Source organism: Triticum aestivum, chromosome 2A, assembly GCF_018294505.1.
Source record: "Triticum aestivum cultivar Chinese Spring chromosome 2A, IWGSC CS RefSeq v2.1, whole genome shotgun sequence".
Classification (NCBI taxonomy): Eukaryota; Viridiplantae; Streptophyta; class Magnoliopsida; order Poales; family Poaceae; genus Triticum; species Triticum aestivum.
Genome location: NC_057797.1, coordinates 300,887,219 through 300,901,103, shown reverse-complemented (window position 1 = coordinate 300,901,103; position 13,885 = coordinate 300,887,219).

Sequence of the window (13,885 nt, the reverse complement as noted above, 5' to 3'; positions counted from 1 at the left end):
TGAAAGATCCAAGAAACAAGATATATCCCTCAACTACGAGGGGAGGTAAGGAACTGCCATCTAGCTCTCCACTTGATTCACCTTCTGTTTTGAGTAAACTTGTGACACCTACACATTCTATTGATTCCGATAGGTCACATGTTGTTGATGATGCCACTTCTGCTATGTATGATACTTATGAAACTAGTTCTATGCTTGATACTACTGTGCCACTTGGTGAATTTCTTGATGAGCAACTTGCTAGGGCTAGAGAGAATGAAATTATAGAAACTGGTAATATTGATGAAAGTGATGATGAGGATTCTCCCCCTAGATATGAATTGCCTGTTGTTCCTGAGGGTTATGTTATGGATGAAGAAACTGCTCGAGATTTTTTTGCTTGCAATGATAGGAGTGATCTTAAGAAGCTTTTAGCTAAGCTGAAACAAAAAAATTTGAATGCTAGAATGAAATATGATCCTGCTTATGCTACTTCACCTATCTTTGTTACTAATAAGTTTTACGATTTCTCTGTTGACCCTGATATAATTACTTTTGTTGAATCTGATCCTTTCTATGGTTATGAATCTGAAACTGTTGTGGCACATCTTACAAAATTAAACGATATAGCCACCCTGTTCACCAATGATGAGAAAACTCGCTACTATTATATCCTTAAGATATTTACGTTCTCATTAAAGGGTGATGCTAAGATTTGTTTTAATTCTCTTGATCCTGGTTGTGTGCGTAGTCCCCAGGATATGATTTATTACTTCTCTGCTAAATATTTCCCTGCTCATAAGAAACAAGCTACCTTAAGGGAAATATATAATTTTGTGCAAATTGAAGAAGAGAGTCTCCCACAAGCTTGGGGGAGGCTTCTCCAATTACTTAATGCTTTGCCTGGTCATCCTCTCAAGAAAAATGAAATACTTGATATCTTTTATAATGGACTAACCGATGCTTCCAGAGACCACCTAGATAGTTGTGCTGGTTGTGTTTTCAGGGAAAGAACACCAGACGAAGCTGAAATTTTATTGAATAATATGTCGACTAAAGAAAATAATTGGACGCTTCCTGATCCAATTCCTGATCCAGTTCCTGAACCAACTCCTAAGCCAACTCCAAAGAAAATGGGTATTCTATTTCTCAGTCCTGAAGATATGCAACAAGCAAAGAAATCTATGAAAGAAAAAGGTATTAAAGCTGAAGATGTTAAGAATTTACCTCCTATTGAAGAAATACATGGTCTTAATTTACCACCGGTTGAAGAAATACATGGTTTTAATCCATCACCTATTGAAGAAACACATGGTCTTGATAACCCGACACAGGTAGTAAAGGTAAATTCTATCTATAGATATGATAAAGCTGAAATCCCATTTACTAAGATTGCTAGCCCATGCTTGGATGAGTTTGATGACTTTATGGTTAAACAAGAAAACTTCAATGCTTTTATTGGCAGACAATTGAAACACAATGTTGCTATGCTTGATCACTTGGGTGATTATATGGCTAATGTTAAAGGTGAACATAAACTTATTAGTAAACATGCTTCTATGGTTACCACTGAAGTAGAACAAGTACTTAAAGCTCAGAATGATTTGCTCAATGAATTAAATAGTAAGAAAAATGATAATGGTGTTAGAGTCATGACTAAAGGTGGTAAAATGATTCAGGAACCTTTGTATCCTGAGGGCCATCCTAAGAGAATTGAGAAAGATTCTCAGAGAGATAATATTGATGCACCTAGTCCTTCTGAAAGGAAGAAAAAAGAAAAATGATAGGACTTTGCATGCTTCTAGTGAACCTATTGTAGACACTCCTGAGAATCCCAATGATATTTATATTTCTGATGTTGAAACACAATCTGGTAATGAACATGAACCTAGTAATAATATTAATGATAATGTTCATGTTGATGCTCAACCTAGCAATGATAATGATATAGAGATTGAACCTGCTGTTGATCTTGATAACCCACAATCAAAGAATTAACGTTATGATAAGAGAGACTTTGTTGCTAGGAAGAAAGGTAAAGAAAGAGAACCATGGGTTCAGAAACCCATGCCTTTTCCTCCTAAACCATCCAAGAAAAAGGATGATGAGGATTTTGAGCGCTTTGCTGGAATGATTAGACCTATCGTCTTGCGTATGCGTTTGACTGATATGCTCAAAATGAATCCTTATGCTAAATATATGAAAGATATTGTTACAAATAAAAGAAAGATACCGGAAGCTGAAATTTCCACCATGCTTGCTAATTATACTTTTAAGGGTGGAATACCAAAGAAACATGGAGATCCAGGAGTACCAACTATACCATGCTCCATTAAAAGAAACTATGTTAAAACTACTTTATGTGATCTTGGAGCCGGTGTTAGTGTTATGCCTCTCTCTTTATATCGTAGACTTGATTTGAATAAGTTTACACCTACTAAAATATCTTTGCAAATGGCTGATAAATCAACTGCTATACCTGTCGGTATTTGTGAGGATGTGCCTGTTGTGGTTGCAAACATTACTATTTTAATAGACTTTGTTATTCTTGATATTCCCGAGGACGATAGTATGTCTATTATTCTTGGAAAAACCCTTTGTGAATACTGCAGGGGCTGTTATTGATTGCACCAAAGGCAATGCCACTTTTCATGTTAATGGTACTGAGCATACGGTACACTTTCCGAGGAAACAACCTCAAGTCCACAGTATCAACTCTATTGGAAAAATTCCATCGATTATTTTTGGAGGTTTTGAATTTCCTCTTCCTACTGTCAAGAAGAAATATGATATTCTTATTGTTGGGGATGTGCATATCCCCGTTGAGCTAACCTTGTGTTATTCGAAAATTCTCCGGTTCCATGTTATTCGGAATGAGTTTGTTAACAAGACTTGGTCAACCTTGTTAGTGGATTCCTTTTGATGAGCATGAAATGGACGAATTTAGAAAACAAAACTCTCTGTACCCTCTTTTTACTTTCTGTTATTTATATTAAATAAAGCAAAAATAGTAATTTATGTCTGTTTTCTGAATTATCAATGCAATAAAAAATACCCCGAAAATAAAAGTTCTCCAAATGCCCTAAAAATTAAATATGTTTTTTTCTAGAATATTTGAGAATATGTGGCACTGAGAACACAGCAGGGAGAGCAAGCACCTGGCCACGAGGGTGGAGGGCGCACCCTACCACCCTGGGCACGCCCCCTGCCTCGTGGGCACACGGTCGCTCCCCTCCACTTATTCCAGCTAACACATACTCCTTCTTCCCCCCACAAACATCACTAACCATCTCAAACCCGAGACCAAGCTCATCTTGCTGCTATTTTCAATCTCCTTGCTCAAAGCTCCATTCAAAAAACTGCTTTGGGGGATTGTTCTTTGGTATGTGACTCCTCCAATGGTCCAATTAGTTTTTGTTCTAGTGCTTTATTCATTGCATATTTTTGCTGCTTAGGTGACCCTGTTCTTGAGCTTGCATGTCAAATTTATGTTGTCAAAAGTAGTTTTAATGCATGATATATCCTCTAGGCACTTGTAGGAGTAGTTGCTATCAATTTTGTTGAGTTTGGTTCACTTTTATTTTGAAGTTACTAAAAATTTCAGAAATTTTTCAGAGGAAGAAATATGTTTAGGAAAATGTACCAAGGTGTTCCTTCAAGGAAGCAAGGACCCAAGCTCGCAATACGCGATGTCGATGATGAACCACCGAGGGAAGCTCAGGTGCGGGCTTGTGAATGGCCGTCATAGGACTTTATGGATCAAGCAGGAATCAAGCAAGAATTTAACGCATATGTGCGTAATGCTGATCTTGAGAGCTTTGAGGCAGATAAGTGCCGCCAGTTCCACTATCTCACTGATTCCTTTGTGAGAAGGTTTGAATTTTCATCATCACGCAATTCTCAAACTGTCCTGTTTGATCTTTATGAAAATTCTTATACTATGGACTTAGAGGATTTTAATACTGCCTGCAAACTTCCACAATGGGGCAGCACTAGTGTGCCTCGCAAATCTGAGTTTAGAGATTTTCTTGCTAGCATAACTGTGGGGGAATCTAGAGATATAACACAAGCTACCATAGGGAGCATTCATTTTCCTGCTATACATTATTTTGCTCTCTTCATTGGTAGGTGCATAAATGGTAAGGATGAACCATGTCACTTGTATGTCCCTGACCTTAGTGTTCTCAGGATTGTTGTGTTAGGAGATAAACATTATAATTTGGGAGGCATTGTTGCACATAGGTTGCATAATAATAGATTTAATGGAGATTTCTTTGGTGGAATTTATGCAACCCATCTAGCTAATTTTCTTGACATACCCATACGGTGGGTATGATATTGAGTTTCCTCCTGTTTATTTCGATTATGAGGCCATGGTTCGTCATCAGTTTGTTGAGAGGAACGATAAGTTCCTCCAGTACTGACTAATCTTTGACAGACGACACACCTATCACGTCGCTCTCCCTGCTCCTGCTTTCTTTGACTCTCAGGAAAAAGGGAGATATGTTATAACCAGGGAGGAGGTGTACGAGTATAAGAGGAGGACGGAGACGGACCGTCTCCAAGCGGCATCTCATGAGGCAATAGTTGCCGCATCACAGTATGATCCTAGTTACAAGATATCCGCCAGGCCAGCCGTGGCCATAGACCAACTTAGGCCAAAAGCCTATGCTTGGGGGAGTACGTATTTCTCACTGACATTACATTCATGTTCACACACTCATGCTAGTTGTCGGTGCTCATACGTTTCATTGTATCATCCATGCTAGTTTATTTTCCTTTTTATGCTTTCTTCTTGTGTGTTTGATAAACCTTATAAAAACCAAACAAAAAAATAGTTGTAGCTTTTAATTAGTTTACCTTCCAGGCTGTATGTCACATCCTAGCTAGCCATGCATTAGAGTGTTGCATCATGTTTCCTCTTTCATCAGAAACTTGAAATGGGGATCTGTGAAACCCTCAGAATCATTTTTGAAAATGATCCAAATAAAAATTTCTCCAAAAAGGTCCAAGAAAATGCTCATGTTGCTCTCTGAAAATATTGGACAGAGATAAAAATCAAACCAATATTTTCAAGAGCTCATAGGTATTTATTTTGGGCATTTGGAATTAATGCATAATTATTTGCTTTGGAAATATATTATTTATATATATTAATATATGTCCAAATATTATGCCATTTATAAAGGAGCTCTGGAATAATATATCTAGCTCCTGCAAAAATTGGCATAAGGAAATAAAATGATTTAATATTTTATTTAAATCAAAACAAATGTCAGAAATTAGAAAACAGAAAATAATTAAAAGGGAGAAGCTTACCTGGGCTCCTCCCTGTGCAGCCCAGCCAGCTGGCCGGCCCAGCCAGCAGGCGGCCCAGCCCACCACTGCAGCCCTCCGTCGTCTTCCTCCCCTCGCCCCGAAGCTGCTGCGTGCTCGCACGCGCACGGCCGCGCGGCCACCTCCTGCTTGCCGACGAGCTCCTGGCCGCGTGGACGACTCCCGCAGGCCGTCCCGATCCCCCCTGCTCTCTCTCACTCTCCCCCGGCTCTTCCCTCCTCTCCCTCGCTCTCTCTCTCACACGGCCGAACACCACCGTCGCCGCCGTTCGCCAAAGCAGCCGTCTCCGGCCACCCCTCGCTCCCCCGACTAGCTCAGGAGCTCCGCCTCGACCCCCTCTTCCTCCCCACCGCTCCACGGGTCCCCGGAAGCCCTGCATCGCCGCCACGTCGCCGTTCCCCTCTTCGGGCTCCGACCATCGTCGCCGTCGAATTCGTCGTCTCCAGCGCGTCCCCGAGCCCGCTAACCATCCCTGCAGCTCCGCGGTGAGCCCCCGGATCGTTTCCCCCTTCTTCCCTGGTCTCTTCCGACCTCTAGGCCCTAGCCCCACCTTGGCCGAGAGCTCCACGCCGCCGGCGATGTCGCCGTCGTGGCCACGGTCACCGTAGCACCCAACCGAGCACACTATCGTGCTCCACACCTCACTAGGATCACGCAGCACGCACTAACGCCTCCCCAAACCCCCTGCAACACCGATCCCGACCGCACCCGAACTCCGGCGGCCGCAGCCGAGCTCGCCGCCGTCGACTCCGGCCACCCCAGGCCCAGCCACGGCCACCGTTCGACGCGCGGGAGCAAGAGCTTTCCAACGAACCCAAGCACGGCCTCGCCCGTGCCCTGTAGCGCGATCCCGCGTCGCGCCGCCGTCTCGGGCCTCGCCGGCGTCACGTCGCCGGTGGGTTTGACCCACTTTGACCACGGCAGGACACCCCCTGAGTCCCTGACAGGTGGGCCCAGCCCTGTAGCTAATTAGGATTAGTGCTAACCACTAATGGTTAACCCCTGACACTGACAGTGGGCCCCCAGCGCCACTAACCCCTAATTAGGATTAAACTAACCCTGTTTAACCCCCTGTCACTGACGTGTGGACCCCACACGTCAGGTTTGACTCCAGCCAGCCGCAGTTGACCACTGACGTCATGCTGACGTCATGCTGGCGCAGTAATTATAATTTCTGGATTTAAATTTAATCAGGAAATTCCAGAATATTATTTAAACTTCAAAAATTCATAACTTTTATTCTGTAACTCCAAATTAGACAAATTATATATGAAAAATGATCAGAAAAATCCAATCTATCCATCTGTACTATTTTCATGCATGATCAAACAAGTTAAATTGATGTTTTAAGCAGAACAAGGAAAAGCACTTTAAAAGGCCATGTTTGAGTTTGAAATTTGAATCTTTGATTCAAATTTGTTCAAACCCTTCTGGTTTTAGTTGCATTAGCCCAACACACTCATATTGCCATGTTTCATGCATGCCTCATATTGTCGCATATTGTTTGGTGATGTTTGTGCATCGCTGTCCTTTACGACAGGTTCTGCCTCCGAGGAGTACCGTGATTACCCTAACGAAGAACCGTATCAGTGCATCGAACCATCAGGCAAGCAACCAACCATTTGATCATATCGATACAATCCCATGTTCTCGCTCCTGCTCTCTTTTACTGCATTAAGACAACGCGTTTCAAACTGCTGTGTGCTACGGTAGTTGAACCCATTTCCTCTGCATGACCTGTCATTGCCACAGTAACTAGATGAAACCCACTAGCATGTGTAGGAGTTGATTGAGCCATGTGTATGTGTTGTTCCTACCTTGCTATGCCTGCTATGCTTAGAGTCGTGTCAGGTCTGGTTCATCTGGGTGATGGGCTAGAGTGAAATGTTTATGTCGGTAATGAGAGTGGTGTGGTGAACACGATTTGGTAAAGGTATCGATGAGAGGCCATGTAGGAGTACATGGTGGGTTGTTTCATTGAAGCCGACCTTAAGCACTGAGATCTGTATATGTGATTTAAGATACAGCTACTACCATGCATTGGGCCCTGAAATATGACCCCGCTCGACTTCTTATTCACCCTAGCTCTCTGTCCAGGAGTTGCAAGTAGTTTCTGGTGTTTGTAGCCTACTGGAGGCCGTGGACAGCGCTGACCGTAGGGGTGGGCTGTGATGCGGTAGGTACGTGGCCGGGTGTACCGAATACCCGTTAGGTATCTCGGGAACCTTGTTCACATCGTTCGGGGCCGTATGGGAAACCTCGGCCGGACTCCCTGCGGATGGAACCTGAATAGGCGATAAACCTGGACTAGAGGCTTAAGTGTTTAGGTAGGTCGTGGTCTACACCCACGTCGGCTTTCGCTTGAAGTCTGCCGAGCACATGTCGTGTGCAGACGCTAAGTGGTGGAAACATGTATGAAGAAGTACACCCCTGCAGGGTTAACATGATCTATTCGAATAGCCGCGTCCGCGGTAAAGGACTACTTGGTTGCCTATACAGTTCATAGACAAGTAAATGGAAACTACTAAAAGCCTCAAGATAAGTGTGAGTGCCGAGGATGGCTCTTCCGTAGGAAGACGGAGGTGGATCCTCGGTAGTGTATTGAAGTGGTGAGTAGTGGACTCGTGTGCGCAAAACCATTTCAAGTTGGAGTATCGTAGGATAGCCTAGCCAAGAGTCAAAGCTGGCTTGCTGCAATAACTCCACCAACCCTTCTTGATACTATGCATGTATGTAGGATCTGATGTAAGTCTTGCTGAGTACCTTTGTACTCATGTTGCTATAATCTACATTTTTACAGAAGACGCTGCAACCCCTTCTGATGGGTTCTATGTAGACGTTGACATCAACGAGTAGGCTAAAGACCCAGGTGGTGACCCTGAGCTTGTGATGGACCACGTAGTATAGCTAGGCTTTCCAAGCCTCTTTTATTTTACTAGTTGTCTGTACTCAGACAATGTACTTCCGCTGCTGGTTTGTATGACTGTATGACTTGTATGTTGGGTCGTGAGACCCGTACCTTTGTGTATGATATGTATGGCTCCCTGAGCCTTAAATAAAGTACTTGTGTCGTAGAGTCATGTTGTGATGCTTCGTTGTATTTGCACATATCGAGCATATTGTGTGTATGATTGAAATGCTTGGTATGTGTGGGATCTGACTATCTAGTTGTTTATCTTTAGTAGCCTCTCTTACCGGGAAATGTCTCCTAGTGTTACCGCTGAGCCATGGTAGCTTGCTACTGCTCTGGAACACTTAGGCTGGCCGGCATGTGTCCTTCTTCGTTCCTGTGTCTGTCCCTTCGGGGAAATGTCACGCTTTGAGTACCGGAGTCCTGTTAGCCCGCTACAGCCCGGTTTACCGGAGTCCTGCTAGCCCAGTGCTACAGCCCGGACCCATTTGCTGATGACCGACACGTTCGGAGCTGGGTCATGGATGCCTGTCCCTGTAAGTCTGTGCCACTTTGGGTTTACGACTAGTCATGTCAGCCCGGGCTCTTTATCATATGGATGCTAGCGACACTATCATATACGTGAGCCAAAAGGCGCAAACGGTCCCGGGCAAAGGTAAGGCGACACCCGTGGGAATACCGTGCGTGAGGCCGCAAAGTGATATGAGGTGTTACCGGCTAGATCGATGTGACATCGAGTCGGGGTCCTGACAGCGTTGGCATCAGAGCCGGACTGCCTGTAGGTTCTCCAAGCCAAACTGGTCGATGTTGAGTCTAGAAATTCTTTAGTTATATGTAGGGGAATTGTTTGTGGGTTGGAACGTAAGGCTCTTTTACTCCTTTATCTTATGACATTCTGATCTGAGTCAGTCCATTCTTCCACCGGGGGTTAAGGAATTAGGATCTGTTCTCTCTATCAGGATCACGAGTTGCTAATCAGTAGTACCTTATAAGTTTATGGATTCAAGCCTAGTTCAGTTTTACTACCACATGATGTTGTTAGAATGGATTCAGAACTTTGATATGATGATGTTGAGTGTGTACGAAATCCTTTGTCAAATGTCTCAAAATCCTTTTTGAGCATTTACAGCTGTTATGCTGCCGAAATTTTGCTAGAAATTCTAATGCCTTTGCATTATGATTGTGCTTTCAGATGGCCACTCGCGACCTCAATCAAGTGGTTCGCCTGACTCGATGCCTAGATGTACCCGGCCATACTGCCAAGTTGGTCAGGGTAATGACTGAGGCTGGATACCGTTGGTATCCTGAGTACACGGTCGAAGAGCAATTCCGAGATTTTAATCAAAGCCAGTATCTCTGCACTGTCAGGATATTTCCATCTTATCCTGGATCCACCGAGCCTCTTCACTGCTCCTATGGACTCGGGGTTACTATTGAGATGGCTGTGCAGGACGCCGCCTACTCTATGATGACCATTATGCGAGTCAGATCTGGTTTATTTCGGGACTCTGATTTCCGGTATATGCCAGGATCACTTCCGGGAGCACAAGGGTATCTCCAGGCTATTTATGCTGACCCCACTCAGGAGGATTCACGGACTCGCACCACTGCTGAGATGCTCGAGGATAAGGACCGTGAAAATCGGGCCTTGAGGTTAGAGCTCTTCAATACCCGTGCTGACCACTGGGCCACTTTGACCCGGTTCGCACCGGCGGTGCAAGCTGGATATTCAGATATGCGCGATCTCTATCCTGTGAGATCTGCTCTGCCAGACGTGATGGGTTGGCGTGATGTAGGAGGCATCACCCCACCTCGCGGTCCCCGCAGGCCACCGTCTGTTGGTCCAAGGCCTCATCCTAGCCCCTATGGTCCACAAGCTCCGCGAGACCGTCTGTTTCCGGATGATCATGTTGAGCTTCCAGGCTATGGAGGTGACTTCTACGAGGACTACTACGGATCGGTCTGAGTTAGTGGTAGTATCACTAGTTCGCACTAGCTGTGTCTTCTATCGTTCCGCGTGACTCGTGGGATATGACCTAGTTTGTACTCTTTTCCGGAGGTGTAGAAAAATAATGTATAGGAGCTTGGGATGCCTCCGATGAGATGTAATCCTCTTTTCACCGTATTAGTACTTTGTTTGGTCTTGTACTAAACCCTGTATGGTGTGTATGACGATGGAATAAAAGAAGCAGTTTCTGTATCTACCATGTCATACGGATGATCATCTTGCATTCCGAGTTATTCCTTACATTATGTGTCCTATGTCGGAATTTTATCATCCTGACTAAATCATTGTCTTGTTTACCTAGGATGGTCAACACGCGCACTAACCCTGCTCCTCAAGAGCAGGCCGAAGGCAGTGAAGTCAGGGATGCAAATCTGCCTCATCCTCCTTCACTAGCCGAGGTTATGATGGAAGCTGAGAGAAACAAGCGGGAGACCAACCGTTTGTTGGAGCGTATTGAACAGAACACAGCACACCATCAGAGGACTAACGTGGTGTCACTCAGTGATTTTATCAAATTACATCCACCCACGTTCCACCACTCCGTCGAGCCTCTCGACGCTGATGACTGGCTTCGCAGTATCGCTCACAAGCTGCGTTCCGCGCTGGTAGCGGAGGCTGACAAGGTCACCTTTGCTGCATATCATCTTGAAGGCCCCGCCAGTCTATGGTGGGAGAATTATGGAGCTATGCGCCCAGCGGGCCATGTCACTACTTGGGCTGAATTCAGCGAGGCTTTCCGTGAACATCACATTCCGGAGGGCCTCATGGACCGTAAACGTGAGGAATTCTGCAATTTCACCCAAGGCCGACTTTCTGTGGATGTTTATAGCAGGGAGTTTGGTAATCTCGCACGATATGCAACCGAGGAAGTTTCTACTGACGCCAAGAAGCAAGCAAGGTTCCGTAAGGGCCTTAGTCCTGAGCTTCGCCGCGACCTCCGTCTGCATGAGTGCACATCTTTTCAGAAACTTGTCAACAAAGCCATCAGTGCTGAAACTGGTCAGACTGACTATGACGCAACACGCAAGCATGGCCGCGATATGGGTTCCTCATCCGGTGCTGGTCCTCAGAAGCGCCGCGTGTGGGTACCCAACACCGCCCTGCCACCCAGGTTCACACCGAGGCCATCCTTCCAGGCGCCTCGCCCCGTTCAACAGTCTGCACCGGCCAAGCCCTATGGGGGTCCAACTAACAATGCTCCTCCACGTACCAGTTCCGTGACTTGTTTCAAGTGTGGGGAATCTGGTCACTATATGCGTGAGTGTCCCCAGACCAACCCCAATCAATCTGCTAAAGCTGTTGGCCGTGGCAAGCCGACAGGAAAAATATTCCACGCCAGACCGGTCACCGCTTCACGTGGCCATGTCAACTGTATCTCTGCCGAAGAAGCTCAAGAGGATCCCAACGTCGTTCTCGGTACGCTTCTTGTAAATTGCCACCCGGCATCTGTTCTTTTCGATACAGGAGCCTCTCATTCTTTTATATCCGAAAATTATGCTCGTTTGCATAACGTTGCATTCTGTGACATGCCATCCACTATGGAAATTTCTACCCCTGGTTCTAGATGGCAGACCTCTAGGGTAAGTTATGGAAATGAAATCCAAGTCGACAGACTTGTTTTTCTCGCGTCTTTGATAGCCCTTAAATCTTCAGATATTAATATCATTTTGGGTATGGACTGGATGTCAGCTCATCAAGCCAAAATTGATTGCTTCTCTAGGACTGTTCAACTCACCCATCCTTCGGGGAAGATAGTCAATGTCTTGACCCGAATAGCCAAGCGACAATTATATTCTCTTAACGCCAGCCCTTTGCCAGACCTTGAGGACATTCCGGTAGTCCGTGACTTCCCGGATGTCTTTCCAGAGGAATTGCCAGGTGTTCCACCTGACAGGGATGTTGAGTTCGTAATCGACCTCATCCCCGGAACTGTTCCGATTGCTAGAAGACCTTATAAGATGGCACCACTAGAACTAGCCGAGCTTAAGAAACAACTCGATGAATCCTTGAAAAAGGGTTTCATCCGCCCTAGTTCATCTCCGTGGGCTTGCCCCGTACTATTCGTCAAGAAGAAGGATGGTACGGACCGGATGGTTGTAGATTACCGACCTGTCAATTTGGTCACAATCAAGAACAAATATCCACTTCCCAGGATCAACGATCTGTATGATCAGCTCGCTGGATCCTCAGTCTTCTCCAAGATGGATTTGAGGTTGGGCTACCATCAAATCAAAATCAGAAACGGGGACATTCCTAAAACGGCCTTTGTTACTCGTTATGGCCAATACGAGTACACCGTCATGTCCTTCGGATTAACCAACGCTCCAGCCACCTTTTCTCGGTTAATGAACTCAATCTTCATGGAGTATTTGGATAAGTTCGTCGTAGTTTATCTCGATGATATACTCATCTACTCCAAGAACGAGGAAGAACATGCCGAACATCTAAGGCTAGTGTTGAAGAAACTTCGAGAGCATCGCCTTTATGCCAAATTTTCTAAATGTGAATTCTGGTTGACAGAAGTGACCTATCTAGGTCATGTAATATCTGGTAAAGGTATTGCTGTTAACCCTGAGCGAGTTCAAGCCGTCCTTAATTGGACTCCACCTGAATCGGTCAAGCAAGTTCGGAGTTTTCTAGGCTTAGCGAGCTATTGTCGTCGCTTTGTCGAGAACTTCTCCAAAGTTGCTAAGCCTCTAACCGAACTCCTCAAGAAAGATAAAAAGTTCGAATGGACTCCACAATGTGAGCACAGCTTTCAGGAACTGAAAAGACGCCTGACCTCTGCTCCCGTACTGGTACCGCCAGACTTTTCCAAGGACTTTGTTATCTACTGCGACGCCTCGCGACAAGGACTAGGTTGCATTCTTATGCAAGATCGACACGTAATTGCTTACGCTTCACGGCAATTGCACCCACATGAGGAGAATTATCCTACTCATGATCTAGAGCTTGCAGCCGTAGTCTATGCACTTAAGACCTGGCGACATTACCTCCTCGGTAATCGTTGCGAAATATTCACTGATCACCAAAGTCTGAAGTACATTTTCACCCAACCGGATTTGAATCTCAGGCAGAGACGTTGGGTTGAATTGATCACAGACTTCGACTTAGGAATAACCTACACCCCAGGGAAAGCCAACGTCATGGCTGATGCGCTAAGTCGTAAATCTTATTGTAACAACCTGATGTTACAACAAAGTCAACCGCTCCTCCATGAGGAATTTCGGAAGCTTAACCTTCACATTGTACCTCAAGGTTTTCTTTCCACCTTGGTAGCAAAACCTACTCTTACGGATCAAATCATCGCTGCCCAAAGGCGAGATAAGGGAATATCTAAAATCAAAGAGAACATTGCTAGCGGAGGTGCTAGTTGTTTCTCCACAAATGATCATGGTGTTGTGTACTTTGAGAACCGTCTAGTGGTTCCCAAGAACCAGCATCTACGGCAATTGATCCTTAAAGAAGCTCATGAATCTCCTCTCACCATTCATCCCGGTAGTACTAAGATGTATCAGGACCTACGCCAGAGGTTCTGGTGGACTAGGATGAAGAGAGAAATTGCTCAGTTTATTGCTAATTGCGACGTCTGTCGTCGTGTAAAAGCAGAGCACCAACGGCCTGCTGGCACCCTTCAACCCTTAGCTATT